Source organism: Triticum aestivum, chromosome 2D (genome assembly GCF_018294505.1).
Source record: "Triticum aestivum cultivar Chinese Spring chromosome 2D, IWGSC CS RefSeq v2.1, whole genome shotgun sequence".
NCBI lineage: Eukaryota > Viridiplantae > Streptophyta > Magnoliopsida > Poales > Poaceae > Triticum > Triticum aestivum.
In genome coordinates, this window is record NC_057799.1 from 105,334,643 (window position 1) to 105,348,290 (window position 13,648).

Sequence of the window (13,648 nt, forward strand, 5' to 3'; positions counted from 1 at the left end):
GTTGGCGACGGCGCTCGGGGCGACGATGCCCAGATCGGGGCGGAAGGAGGAGTGGATCGGATCGGGGGGGAGGGGAGTGGGGAACGTGGGGTAGGTTAGGGTTACGGTGGGAGGGGGAGTGGGTTAGTAGGCAGGGGGTGGGCCGACCTGGGGTTGGCCTGGTGGCCCAGTGGCCGGACGCTGGGGGGGGTCTTTTCCTTCCTTTCTTTTTTGTTTCCTTTTCTCTTTTTTTATTTTTATTTTTCTGTTCTGTTTTATTTTAGATACACATTGTTTTTAGCTTAGAAAAAAATGATAACAATTCCTAAATTGATGTTTGAGAACCACCCAGTGCCATAAATGTTTTACCCCGAAATAAATTAGTTTAGAATTTTATTAATCGAAAAAGGTATTCACTTAATTGTTTTGCTGCAGTTCTAATCACTTTAGAGTAATTAATTATTTTATAAAAATGTTGTTTCTCCACCAATACTATCGATGATTTAATTGTCACAATAAGAACATTTTAGTTTTGAGAATTGAAAACTTTATTGTTTGACTTTAATTCAAATTTGAATTTGGATCGGTTCTGAACTAACACGAGATTAGCAACAGTAATCGTGGTGACGTGGCATCATACTAGAGGGTTACTGTAGCTTGATTACCCGGGCGTCACAATTCACCTCCACTACAAGAAATCTCGTCCCGAGATTTACGCGGTGGAGTAAGGGGGGAAGGTGCTGGTAGCGAAAAACCTAACGAGTCTTGTCGGTCTTGGCTGCCCTTTCGAAGGGGTTGATCCCTTTCGTTGATGTCTTCATTTCTCTGCTTCAAGTCACCATGATCAAGTCGTCATCCTTTCTTCGGGAACTCCATCGTACTTACGAAAGAATAAAGGGTGGTTATTCCGGAAGAACGGGCCTCTGCAAGGTTGATTACCAGGTAGCTAACATCGGGGGAAGGTGGCGGAAAGTAACTCTCGAACTGAAGCTTAAGAAAATTTCGAGAGCAAAGTAAAAAGGTACTATGAGAAGTTTAAGCGGGTAGGCAATCGTTCGATGCCTGAACAAAGTGTGAAAGGGGTCCAGAGCAACGAGAATAAGTATTGCGTCTGACACCAAAGTATCTTACTAGGAAGATGATCCATGAATTATATACGAAATCAAGCGCGAGGAATAACTTTGGCAACATGGGGGTACAGGAGAGTCAGGTTTCGATCCCGTGGAACTGTGGGTTATGGGCCCACCATGTGGTTAAAAGTAGGAAGGCCGTTGGCATCTTACACGGTCATGATAGCAAGACATGTCAGAGGGTAGCCTGTCAGTTATGTTGGCAACAACGTTGGTACCAAGGGCGAGGGACAAAGAGAACCATTTTCCTGCTCGTTGAACGAGGCGGACCAATAGGCAAGGTTCTCGTCCATCGGTGGTTACCGGAATGTCACCAACAATAGTAACAGGGTCTTACTGACAGAGTTGTACACCGAGGTGTTTGCACAAGCAGGGAATTAATATTGCTTAGATCATAATGATCACCAGAAACGTTAAACCAACCAATGGAAAGGAAAATATGATTATCAGATTAAACAGAACAAGGGAAAGGAAAATGTGTTTAAACACACAATTATTAGGAGTATATCCTTCCCATGTACAAGCAGAACATGGCATACAGGGTAGGAGAGCAAGTACCCAACCATTCAGATAAGAGGTAATGATTAATCGAGATGTTACCCATACAACGGTGTTTGGATAGTTGAGCAGGAAACATTTAGCATTGGGCTTCAAATGTTCCTGTTGAAAATCGGAGTACCATAGACATGCATCGAGATAGCCTTGACATGGTTATCAGGTGAAGATCAGACTTTAGAAACACAAAGGGTCCATCGGGAACCGCTTGTAGAATAAGTCTTACAATTTCCTCATGGAAGAAAAGGATAGCCTTGCTAAAAGGAAATGGTAACAATAGGTCCTCCGGCCAGGTGTGCTAGGCACGACATCACCTTACCGGGTCACATAAGACCAATGTTATAACTCTTGGAAATATGTTCCAACCATCATATCTGACCGAGATTCAGATCTGATTAGTGTCAGGATAACTCAGACTTAGGATGCCTGAGAAGAAAGGTGCAACACAAATTGTCGAGATGACATTGTAAGATTCTCGAGAATTGAACTATGGAAGCGAGTTCCGAAGAGTTCATCATTAAATCAAGGAGAGGGTGAGGGGGTGGCTGATGGACTCAGCGACAATTCCTCCAGATTTCCAAAAGATGGATTTCCACAAGTATGTCAACAAGGAGATTAACATTTTTCAATTCAAATGGTATAATGATGTATGCTCGAGGAAAACATACACAATTAAACATTGGTTGAAATGTGCACCCGAAATATGGGCTGGGTTGCACGACCAACGTCGGAATGGTGATTCAATAATCAATAGTCTAAGAATGAACGTCCGACCATTAACTTCAAAGGAATAGGGTTGCTAGAAGGGCAGAATCCAAACAACACCGCTCACTTGTTGGTACCCCGGTTGGAATCAACACGAGGACCCCAGAAAGAATGGTGATGGTGAGAAGTATCACCATACCAAGAATTCTTAAGAGGTGGTGAAATTCTCACAACATAGATGACATAAGAGATGTTAATGTTCCAAGGTAAAGAAGAACAATTGCTGGATAGCAAGGAACTCAAGGTATAACACCAAACACGAACAAGCTTGTGTTGGTGGGAAGGCAATAAAGTGGTCGATGATAACACAGATCATCGAGGGCAAGGATGGTATTTCTCATCATGAACTCAATTGATATCCTGGAAGAGCTCATAAGGTTGATGATGATCATGACACATTTGCCGAGAGGTTTCATGAAGATGTAATCGAACAGCGCCTGCTCAAGCAGAAGGACTGATGCAGCAAAGGATTATTGGAACTACGGATACAACACCAACTAGGAATCAAGCTTGCCGTTCGAGGTGAAACGATAAGACAAGGGAGATCGACATAAGCTTAGCTCATCGTTGAAAGTTGTGTTCCGGGGAGGACCGGGTAGCACAGTTAAAAAGTTTGCACGATAATGATATAGCCGATAAGGCTAGGAATGACTTGAAGGATTATTAAACTCGTAATCAACAAGAATTACTTAGAGTTATTGAATCGGAGTGCGGAATCGATTCACTTATCGGTGTTCTCGAGTGACTAATAACTCAGAGCCCGTGGAAAATTGGAATCAGTGAGAATGTAGCACTTGATGAAGAACTCATAAGAAGTTATGCAGTTCCATGATAATCTTGAGATACCAGGGGGTAATACTCAAGGACAGATCAAGGTAGAGGTTGGACTAGGGTATTGCTCTGCAGAAGACAAGTGCTCAAACTTGCACGAGAAACAAAATCAAGGAGAAACATGGTCGGAACCACGTCCACGGATACCAGATGAACTTATAACAAGGGGATAATTATTTTATGAGAAGCTTCCATAATAAGGTATACATCGTGTCCATGGGCATGAACACAGGGTTCAAGGTCGACTCCCACTTGTTCAACGCATAACCTTTCATTCACTGCTCTAGATAAAGGTGATTTCAGTGTCAAAACCTATCTGGTGAATTACGAGAGGAGTATGACCCGTGAAAACTTTCGGGTTCACACATATTAAGGAAGGTATAGGTTCAACCCGTCAGGGTATCGTGGAAACATATACCACAAGCTTCGATAGTAAATATTACAAGCTCGAAAGTAGAGCATTGTTCAAAAGCAGATGATACAATTTACCAAAGGCATTATATACCCATGGAAAGGCTCACAAGGTTATTCAATATGAAGGACATTGTCGGATAAAATCCAACAAAGGAACCGATGGTCCACAAGGGATCTGATGTGAGCATCGGTACTCAACCAGAGGAAGAAGAATGCAAGGAGATCTGATTATAGAAAAAACTGACTAATTCAAAGTTCAAATGCAAAATAAATATGATTTCCAAATCAGGGGATCAGGAGCAACGCTCTGATCAAGGATGGATAAGTTGAGTAGGCTTAGGGGTATAATCGATGGCAAATTGATTGGTCGAGATCCAGCTCATGTTTAAAATGACGTCTGAGCCGGAAGGATGAATTCTAGGATCTGATTGAGGATTGCGAGCATTCGCAACAAATTGAATCAATGGACTCAAAATGATAATGACAAGAGATGCCAATAAGATTATAGACTTATGGGATTAACCATAATGCAAGCAAGTAAGAATTTCAAGAGCAATAGGCTACTTAGGATTTCGGAAGTTCAAATAGTATTTTGAAGACTTTTGTGAAATACATGAATCAACTGGGGATGAGCAAATATCCGGTGAGTGCTAGAAATTATCCATAGTGGTATTCATGTGGCAAAGAACAGCAAGGCAGTAAGCTCAAAGGATTCTCGGAGCAACAAAGAGAATTTCGAGGTATCTTGTAATAACAAGATCAACTGGGAAGCATTGTATGAATGGCGAGTATACGTGGTTATCCACAGGGGTTTATCGATGGAAGGGAATTGCAAAAGCGACACCATAAAGTCTCAAGAGAACATCGGAGAGTATCTTCGGATCCTTCTGGTGCAGCAGACGATCATCTGTAATAAGGGGCTCTCCGGGAGAAAGTATTATCAAGAACCTAGAGTCAGAGTTAGTAAAATCATTTAATCCGAATAGAAGAGAGGTCAGAGTCCTAGAGTATAGGTTCAGGAATAAAAGATCCTACTACCACCCAATGGCGACGTGGGACCGTAAGCCACACAGCCATGTTAGTAAAAGTTTTTCCAATGACTAGACTCGACTTCGGCCAAGGAGTTGGAAAGGGGGATTCCTACAGGCAGTTGGCTCTGATACCAACTTGTGCCGCCCCCGATTCAATCGTACACTAATCATGCACGCAAACGTGTACGATCAAGATCAGGGACTCACGGGAAGATATCGCAACACAACTCTAGACACAAATTAAAATAAAACAAGCTTTATATTACAAGCCAGGGGCCTCAAAGGCTCGAATACATAAGCTCGAAAACACAAGAGTCAGCGGAAGCAATAATATCTGAGTACAGACATAAGTTAAACAAGATTTCCTTAAGAAGGCTAGCACAAAAGTACCAACGATCAAAAAGGCAAGGCCTCCTGCCTGGGACCTCCTAACTACTCCTCGAAGCCGAACTCCATGTAGAATCATCCTCGGGATCTCTAGCTCCTGGACTCCAGCATCTGGTTGCGACAACCAGGTATAGAAAGGGGAAAAGAGGGAGAAAAGCAACCGTGAGTACTCATCCAAAGTACTCGCAAGCAAGGAGCTACACTACATATGCATGGGTATATGTGTAAAGGGGCATATCGGTGGACTGAACTGCAGAATGCCAGAATAAGAGGGGGACAGCTAATCCTGTCGAAGACTACGCTTCTGGCCACCTCCATCTTGCAGCATGTAGAAGAGAGTAGATGGTAAGTTCACCAAGTAGCATCGCATAGCATAATCCTACCCGGCGATCCCCTCCTCGTCGCCCTGTTAGAGAGCGATCACCGGGTTGTATCTGGCACTTGGAAGGGTGTGTTTTATTAAGTATCCGGTTCTAGTTGTTATAAGGTTAAGGTACAACTCCGGGTCGTCCTTTTTCCGAGGGACACGGCTATTCGAATAGATAAACTTCCCTGCAGGGGTGCACCACATAACCCAACACGCTTGATCCCATTTGGCCGGACACACTTTCCTGGGTCATGCCCGGCCTCGGAAGATCAACACGTCGCAGCCCCACCTAGGCTCAACAGAGAGGTCAGCACGCGGTCTAAATCCTATGCGCGCAGGGGTCTGGGCCCATCGCCCATTGCACACCTGCACGTTGCGAGGGCGGCCGGAAGCAGACCTAGCCTAGCAGGCGTTCCAGTCCAATCCGGCGCGCGCCGCTCCGTCGCTGACGTCAAAAGAGCTTCGGCTGATACCACGACGTCGAGTGCCCATAACTGTTCCCGCGTAGTTGGTTAGTGCGTATAGACCAAATGGCCAGACTCAGATCAAATACCAAGAACTCGTTAAGCGTGTTATTTTAAGTATCCGCGGACGCCGACCAGGGCCAGGCCCACCTCTCCCCTAGGTGGTCTCAACCTGCCCTGTCGCTCCGCCACAAAGTAACAGTCGGGGGCCGTCAGGAACCCAGGCCCACCTCTACCGGGATGGAGCCACCTATCCTTTCAGCCCCCTCATCAGAATCACTTGCGGGTACTCAACGAGCCGACCCGACTTTAGTCACCACATGTGTCATGTATATAAAGTATATAGTATATACCCGTGATCACCTCCTGAAGTGATCACGGCCCAGTAGTATAGCATGGCAGACAGACAAGAGTTTAGGGCCACTGATGGAACACTAGCATCCTATACTAAGCAGTAGGATAGCAGGTAAGGGTAACAACTGTAGCAACAATGAGAGGCTATGCAACAGAATATGATTAACCGAAAGCAGTAACATGCTACACTACTCTAATGCAAGCAGTATAGAGAAGAATAGGCGATATCTGGTGATCAAGGGGGGGGCTTGCCTGGTTGCTTTGGCAAGAAGGAGGGGTCGTCAACACCGTAGTCGTACTGGGTAGCAGCGGCGTCGGTCTCGGTGTCTAACGAGAGAAGAGGGGGAAGAAACAATAAATATAATGCAAACATAAGCATGACGATGGAAGACATGTCAATGCGCGGGGCTAGGTGTGCCCTAACGCGGTAGGAGGTGGTACCAGCGAAGGGGGGAAACATCCGGGAAAGTATTCCCGGTGTTTCGCGTTTTCGGACAGATGAACCGGAGGGGAAAAGTTGCGTGTTTGCTATGCTAGGGATGTGTGGCAGACGAACGGGCTGCGTATCCGGATTCGTCTCGTCGTTCTGAGCAACTTTCATGTACAAAGTTTTTCCATCCGAGCTACGGTTCATTTTATATTAATTTAAAAAGGATTTTATCTTTTTCTAAAATTAACAGAATTAATTTAATTAGAAAAAGGGTAATTATGATGTCAGCAGTCAACGTTAACCGTTGACCTGGTCAACCTGACAGGTGGGTCCAGTGGGACCCACCTGTCATACTCTGATTAGGTTAATTAGGAGTTCACTAAACTAATATTGGTCATTTAAACTAACTAGTTAATTAGACTAATTAAACAGGGTTAATTAACTTAATTAATTAATTAATTTTATTTTTAATTCTTTTCTCCTTTTTTTAACGTTCTAGGGCCGGGCCCACTGGTCATAGGCACAGGGGCCTTAACGGGCATACGGGCAGGCGGTTGCGGGCGCACCCGAGCGAGCACTCGCCCGCAGGGCGGGACGAGGCCGCCGGGGCACCGACGGCGGGGCAAGCCGGCGCGGCCAGCCGGGGCCACGGCGGGCGGAGGCAAGGGGGTGGCGCCGGTGCAACCAGTGGCACGCGGGCGGCGCGGTGGCGCGGCCGCGGGGACTAGCAGAGGCGGTCCGCCAGTGGCGCTAGCAACGGTGACAGCCGGCGCAGGCGACGGGCGCAAAGGGGGGGAGGCGCGCCTTGGGCGCGCGCGAGCGTGCGGGAGCCATGACGGGGCGCGGCCATGCAGAGGCGGGCACGGCGACGGGACGGCGTGGGGTGCAGCATACGGAGGGGAAGACAGACAGGGGCCGACGGGGAGCTCACCCCCATTGACGAGAAGAGGACGGGGAGGGTCGGTGCGGTCCGACGAGGAAGAGGCGGTGGGGCGGCGTCGGCGAGGTGGCACTAGAGGCGGCGAGCGGCGACGGGGCACGGCGTGGCTTGGGGAGGCCGTCGGGGAGGAGGTCGAGGAGGTCCGGCGTGGGAAGGAGACGGCGAGGTGACGAATCCGGCGAGGACCAGGCGGCGGCGTCGGGGCGGTTGGCGACGGTGCTCGGGGCGACGATGCCCAGATCGGGGCGAAAGGAGGAGTGGATCGGATCGGGGGGAGAGTGGGGAACGTGGGGTAGGTTAGGGTTACGGTGGGAGGGGGAGTGGGTTAGTAGGCAGGGGGTGGGCCGACCTGGGGTTGGCCTGGTGGCCCAGTGGCCGGACGCTGGGGGGGTCTTTTCCTTCCTTTCTTTTTTGTTTCCTTTTCTCTTTTTTATTTTTATTTTTCTGTTCTGTTTTATTTTAGATACACATTGTTTTTAGCTTAGAAAAAAATGATAACAATTCCTAAATTGATGTTTGAGAACCACCCAGTGCCATAAATGTTTTACCCCGAAATAAATTAGTTTAGAATTTTATTAATCGAAAAAGGTATTCACTTAATTGTTTTGCTGCAGTTCTAATCACTTTAGAGTAATTAATTATTTTATAAAAATGTTGTTTCTCCACCAATACTATCGATGATTTAATTGTCACAATAAGAACATTTTAGTTTTGAGAATTGAAAACTTTATTGTTTGACTTTAATTCAAATTTGAATTTGGATCGGTTCTGAACTAACACGAGATTAGCAACAGTAATCGTGGTGACGTGGCATCATACCAGAGGGTTACTGTAGCTTGATTACCCGGGCGTCACATGCCTGTAGTAATTGGTAATATATTCTTTATGGTTTTCCTGCCCTAAAATCGTCCCCTCATCTTGCTCAAGCTGAAAGATTCTCTTCTTCTGGTGCTTGCCATTCACAATCATGTGGAAGAATTGCGTGTTATCATCCCCTTGGATGATTTTGCGAACTTTAGTTCGCAATGCCCACTTCAATTCCTCTTCACGGAGCAGTTCTTTCAATCTTAACTCCGCCTCCACTTTAGTTTCCAGTTCTCTGGTATCTAATATGGAGGACTCGGCTTTTAAATCTAGGGATTGAATAAGTAAAAGGAGCCTTTCCTTCTCCGCCTTATATATCTCACTCAGATGTTTAGCCCAGCCCCGCAAGAATTGCCTCAAATGCCTGATCTTATTTTGCCATCGCTCTACACTCGTTCTCCCTCCTGAATCTTTAGCCCATTCTCTTGCTATTAGATCCAGAAACCCTTCTCTTTCAAACCAGGCTGATTCGAAAGAAAACGTACTCTTGTTCCCCATGTGCGTTGCCTCCCCCGAGTCAACCAACAGAGGGGTATGATCAGAGATTGCGCGAGAGAGTGCTTGTACCGTCACAAGGGGAAACTTCTGTTCCCATTCGACGCTCGCTAGGACCCGGTCCAGCTTCTCAAAGGTCGGGACCGGTAATGTGTTGGCCCAAGTGAACTTTCTACCAGAAAGCTCAATCTCTCGAAGGTCTAAACTTTCAATAATTGTATTAAACATAAACGACCATCTGCCGTCAAAGTTATCATTGTTTTTTTCCTCCCGTCTACGGATAATGTTAAAATCACCCAATCAGGATGGGTACTTGCTCATTACCACAAATACGTACTAAATCCGCCAAAAAGTCTGGTTTGAGTTCTGGTTGCACAGCTCCATACACCGCCAGCAAAGCCCAATTAAACCCATCGGCCTTTGACCGAACCCGAAACTTAACCGCAAAGTCTCCCAATACCACATTCCTAACTTCCAATGAATCACAATTAACCCCAAGTAAGATCCCACCGGATCTTCCTCTTGGAGGTAGACAATGCCAATCATAGTCAACCCCTCCCGATAGAGTACTAAGGAATTGAGGGGTGAAATTGTCCCTTCCAGTTTTTGAAAGGGCAATAAAATCCAATTTGTGTTCTATAGAGGCATCCACTAAAACCTTCTTTTAGCCAAGTCCTTAAGACCTCTGCTATTCCAAAAGATTCCTTTCATATTTCATCATGAAATTTTTTAGTGGTTCGGATCCTAGCACTTCTACGAACGGCTGACGCCAGATAAATCCTACGATTCCACTTGCGTTTAGGTCTGTTTTGGTCCTCTACCCGGTCCCCACGACCGAGCTCGGTGGACACCTCCACCTGGGACTCAGCAATAATGGAATCTCTTGGGGACGTAGAGTATTCATCCTCCTCATTCTCAGGAAGAGAGGGTGCCAGATCCACACAAAAGCTATCAAGCACATTTATCCCCAAAGCATCTACGTCAGAATCGTTCATAGGTTTAACAGCCGCTAGGTTTCTAATCATCTCTAAAGCGCGCTCCGCTTCAAGATCCAAGAGATCACTAACGGACTTAGCAACTTCAACATCGTTGCTACCCAGAGAAACTCCCAACTGATTTGCGTTATGGATAATCTCATTATTAGAAAAATGCAAGATTGAATTGGAAGTGTTGACTGACATACCAGTAGTGACCTCAATATCACGAAGCTTGGCCGCCCGCATGGCGCACCGTAGCTGCATGTCATCCACATCTGGCTGATCCTGGAGGCGACAACTCATCCTCGACCATCAGTGACAGGATCCGGAATCCCGCCAAAAGCGATGATGTCGTCCCGAGTGACCTCGTTCGGGGTGAGGCCTCCTGCCCAACCCCCAACAGGGCTCAACTGAGCAGAAACAGCCGGAGGGGTGCCCTGCGTTGGCATAACCGGCGAAGCTCCCCCAGCCATCACCTCCACAGGGCTCGGTACGCTCGACGATCTCGGTCCTAGACCTGCACCCGAGACCTGAGCAAAGGCCGCCCCTCCAGGGATGGCCGAGGAGAGGGAGGGGCGGAGGCCACCTGCCTGCTCCCCCCTCCCAATCCGGCGTCTTCTCTAGCACGTGTCGCGTCCAGTATGGGAGAGGCAAGGGCGGGGGCCTCCTGCCCACACCCCCCTCCTAGACCGTCTCCACCAGGTGCGTGTAGAACATCCGCCACATCACACGGCGTCGTCGGACTCCTCATCCGCGGAAAAGCACCATCCCGATCAAGAACAACGGGGGATCGGAGGGCCTCCTGCCCATGATCCTACCCACCGTCGCAACATATCTCTGTAGACTGAACAAACTCCGTCTCAGGACGTACCCTTGTCCCGAAGTCAGTCCCCGGGGATCCAGGTATTGTCGGAGACACACTGCCAGAAGCCAAAGCCGGCGGTAACTCAAGTTCCACCGGATCGTCCGTCTCCACTCGGATACTCCAAAGATGGCTAGGCGCAGAACGCGCATCAAAAGATCCAAAACGAAGCAAGTTCATCGGAGTCGAGGAGCCAGATGGCCCCGTAGCAGACTTATTTGCCTTATCAGACAGCGAATCCATCCCCTTAGTCGTCTCGCGTGATGTGTTGTCTGGCTCCTTACTCTGATCTCCTGGGGCCCCATCCCCCTCAGTAGTATCCATATCCTGGGCGTCGTCCCCCTCGCCCTCCTGAGGAATCGGATTATCCTCAATCTCAAGCTCAAGCACATATGTGACGTCGGCATGTGTCCACTTGACCACATTCGGAACAAACTCCAAACTGGCAACACTGACAAGCAGTCTCGCTGCACGGTGTGCCCGAGTGAAAGGCATATCCACCTGTTCCGTCTTCCCAATGAGAGAGCCCAAGCTCCAAGCTACCAGGAAGTGATTAATATATTTGCGTGGTGCACCATAGAAGCGAACCCATACCTTCTCCAGAGGTGTACCCTCAGGCTCCTTCTCCTTCCACTCATCAAATGTAAGGACAATATTCGTACTCTGTACTCTGCACATGCCCCATTTGAGGATATGTAGCTGGTCCTCCTTAGTGGGAAAATCAACCTTGTAAGTCTGGGTCTCCAACTTGACAAGGTCCCACTGGTGATTACCTGGGACAAGATCCTGCAGCTGCCGCACAATCTGTGCCTCAGTCAAACTCCCATTAGTAACCTTGACGACCGCGGGAAAAGAACTCTCATGCACATGCGTCGAAGGTACCACATCTGGTGACTCAAAAAACATAAGTTCCTGAGAACAGACTCCATAAATGGTGACGACCGGCTTGGGGCAAGAAAGAAGCGGGCCGTCGTCAGACTTATGCTGCGATCTACAGCAGTAACACAATTCTGTGGTACATTCTGCCACAAAATGTCCTGGCTCTCCACATCTATAGCAAGGTAACTTCTTCTTCTTAATAGCCCACTTAGATAGCTTTTCACCATTACGTTTATCCGGAACCTTTTCAGAAGCGTCATCACCAACTTTATCAACTCCGGCGCTTGTCCCCGGAATGGTTACTGCAGCCAAAGCCCGGACTGTTTCTACAGCCACCTCGGGAAGCGCTGGAGAGGGGGCCTGCCCAGAAGGCACAACATTAGCCACCACCGCCGTGTCAGCCGGCGGTGGAGGAGGCCGCAGTGGAGGCGGGTGCTGCCCCCCACCTCTCCTACCACGGAAAGCACGATGAGGTCCTCGGTTAGACCGGTTGGTTGGACCGGCGACCCCCTCGACGAAATTGCCAGGAGGTCCTTGGAAGTCACGCCCCGGTCCCTTGCCATTGCTCCAACCAGAACCACGACCACCACCAGATGAAGAACCACAGTGCTGAACCTCGCCGTATGCATCGTAACCATCGTCTCCCCACTGGCCATACCGGTTGTATCTATATCCGCCAGCATTGTTGTCCCGAACAGCGCCATCGACAAACCCCTCCCAACCAAGGCCTCAGCCCTGCCCGATGCCATGAGCGCCTCCTCTCCTAGCAACAGGGGCACCACCACGTCCGGCCGCCTGGTTGCCCGGTCGCCCGGTAACATGGGCCCCGCCTCACCCGGCAGCAAGTGTGCCGCCCCGCCCGGCGACCTGGCCCGCAGGCAGCACCTCCTGCTGCGTTGCCGGTGCAGGGGCCGGGGGTGGCTTGGCCGGCAGCGGATGGCCTCGCCCCGCCATAGCAGCCGCGCCGGAAAGAGGCTTCGGGGGAGTGCTCGTAGGAGAGACTTGCCGAGCCCGCCCGGTTCCGATCGATAGGAAGCCAGGCCGCGCGAACACCAGAACCCCAAGGGGATCGCGAACGTGATGAACCTCCTCAGGATAGCCACGATCACGTACACAATCACCCGTAGACGTCAAAACGGTGGCTGGGGTCGCAACCTGGGCCACTTGCCCGGTTTCTGGTGCGCCCCGACCCACACAAGCCAAGTCAGGCCCATCTTGGCCCAACAGTGATTTCAAACGGGCATCACGCACCGCCTGGATCGCATCGCGAGTGCTCACCGGCGACACCGCCGCTGTCGGCCGAGATCGCCTCCGTCGATTCCTCACAACTTTCCAAGAACCAAAAAAATCGCCAAGAGTAATGGATGGAAGACGTACCTTGGGTAAAGGTCCCTTCCAAGGACGGATCGCCGTCGGTGCTGTCCGTCGATGCACCACTTGCCGGAGAACCTCCACCGCGTCCGATTTTCCCAACCCGTCCCAAGCCTGATCGTTCGCCGGAACGATCCTGTCTACGAAGCCAGCCACCTCATCCTCCGAGTAACCAGCTCCCAGAACCTCGCAAACCTTGTCGCTTGGCGTCGGGGAATAAGCCTCTGCCCCAGATCCGCCGCCGTCCCTCGCCTCCTCCTCGTCGGAGTCATCGGAGTCCGAGCCGCAAGGGCCCAGAACCGGCTCCCGCCGACGGCCGGAGCGCCGCCCCGCGATGAGCGCCGCGGTCGGCCCCGTGGTCGCCACCACGATCGCCCCTACGATCGCCCATTCACTCTTCTCTCTTCTCCGAGGGGCAGCTTTGGATGGCCCCTTGTTCAAACTAGTAGGTCATGAGGATATATTAGATCGGTTTGTGTTCATAAGCTAGCTTTGAGAAACTGGAAATTTGTCTAGTTCTGCTTTGGATTTCACTTGTCAAATCAAAGATAAA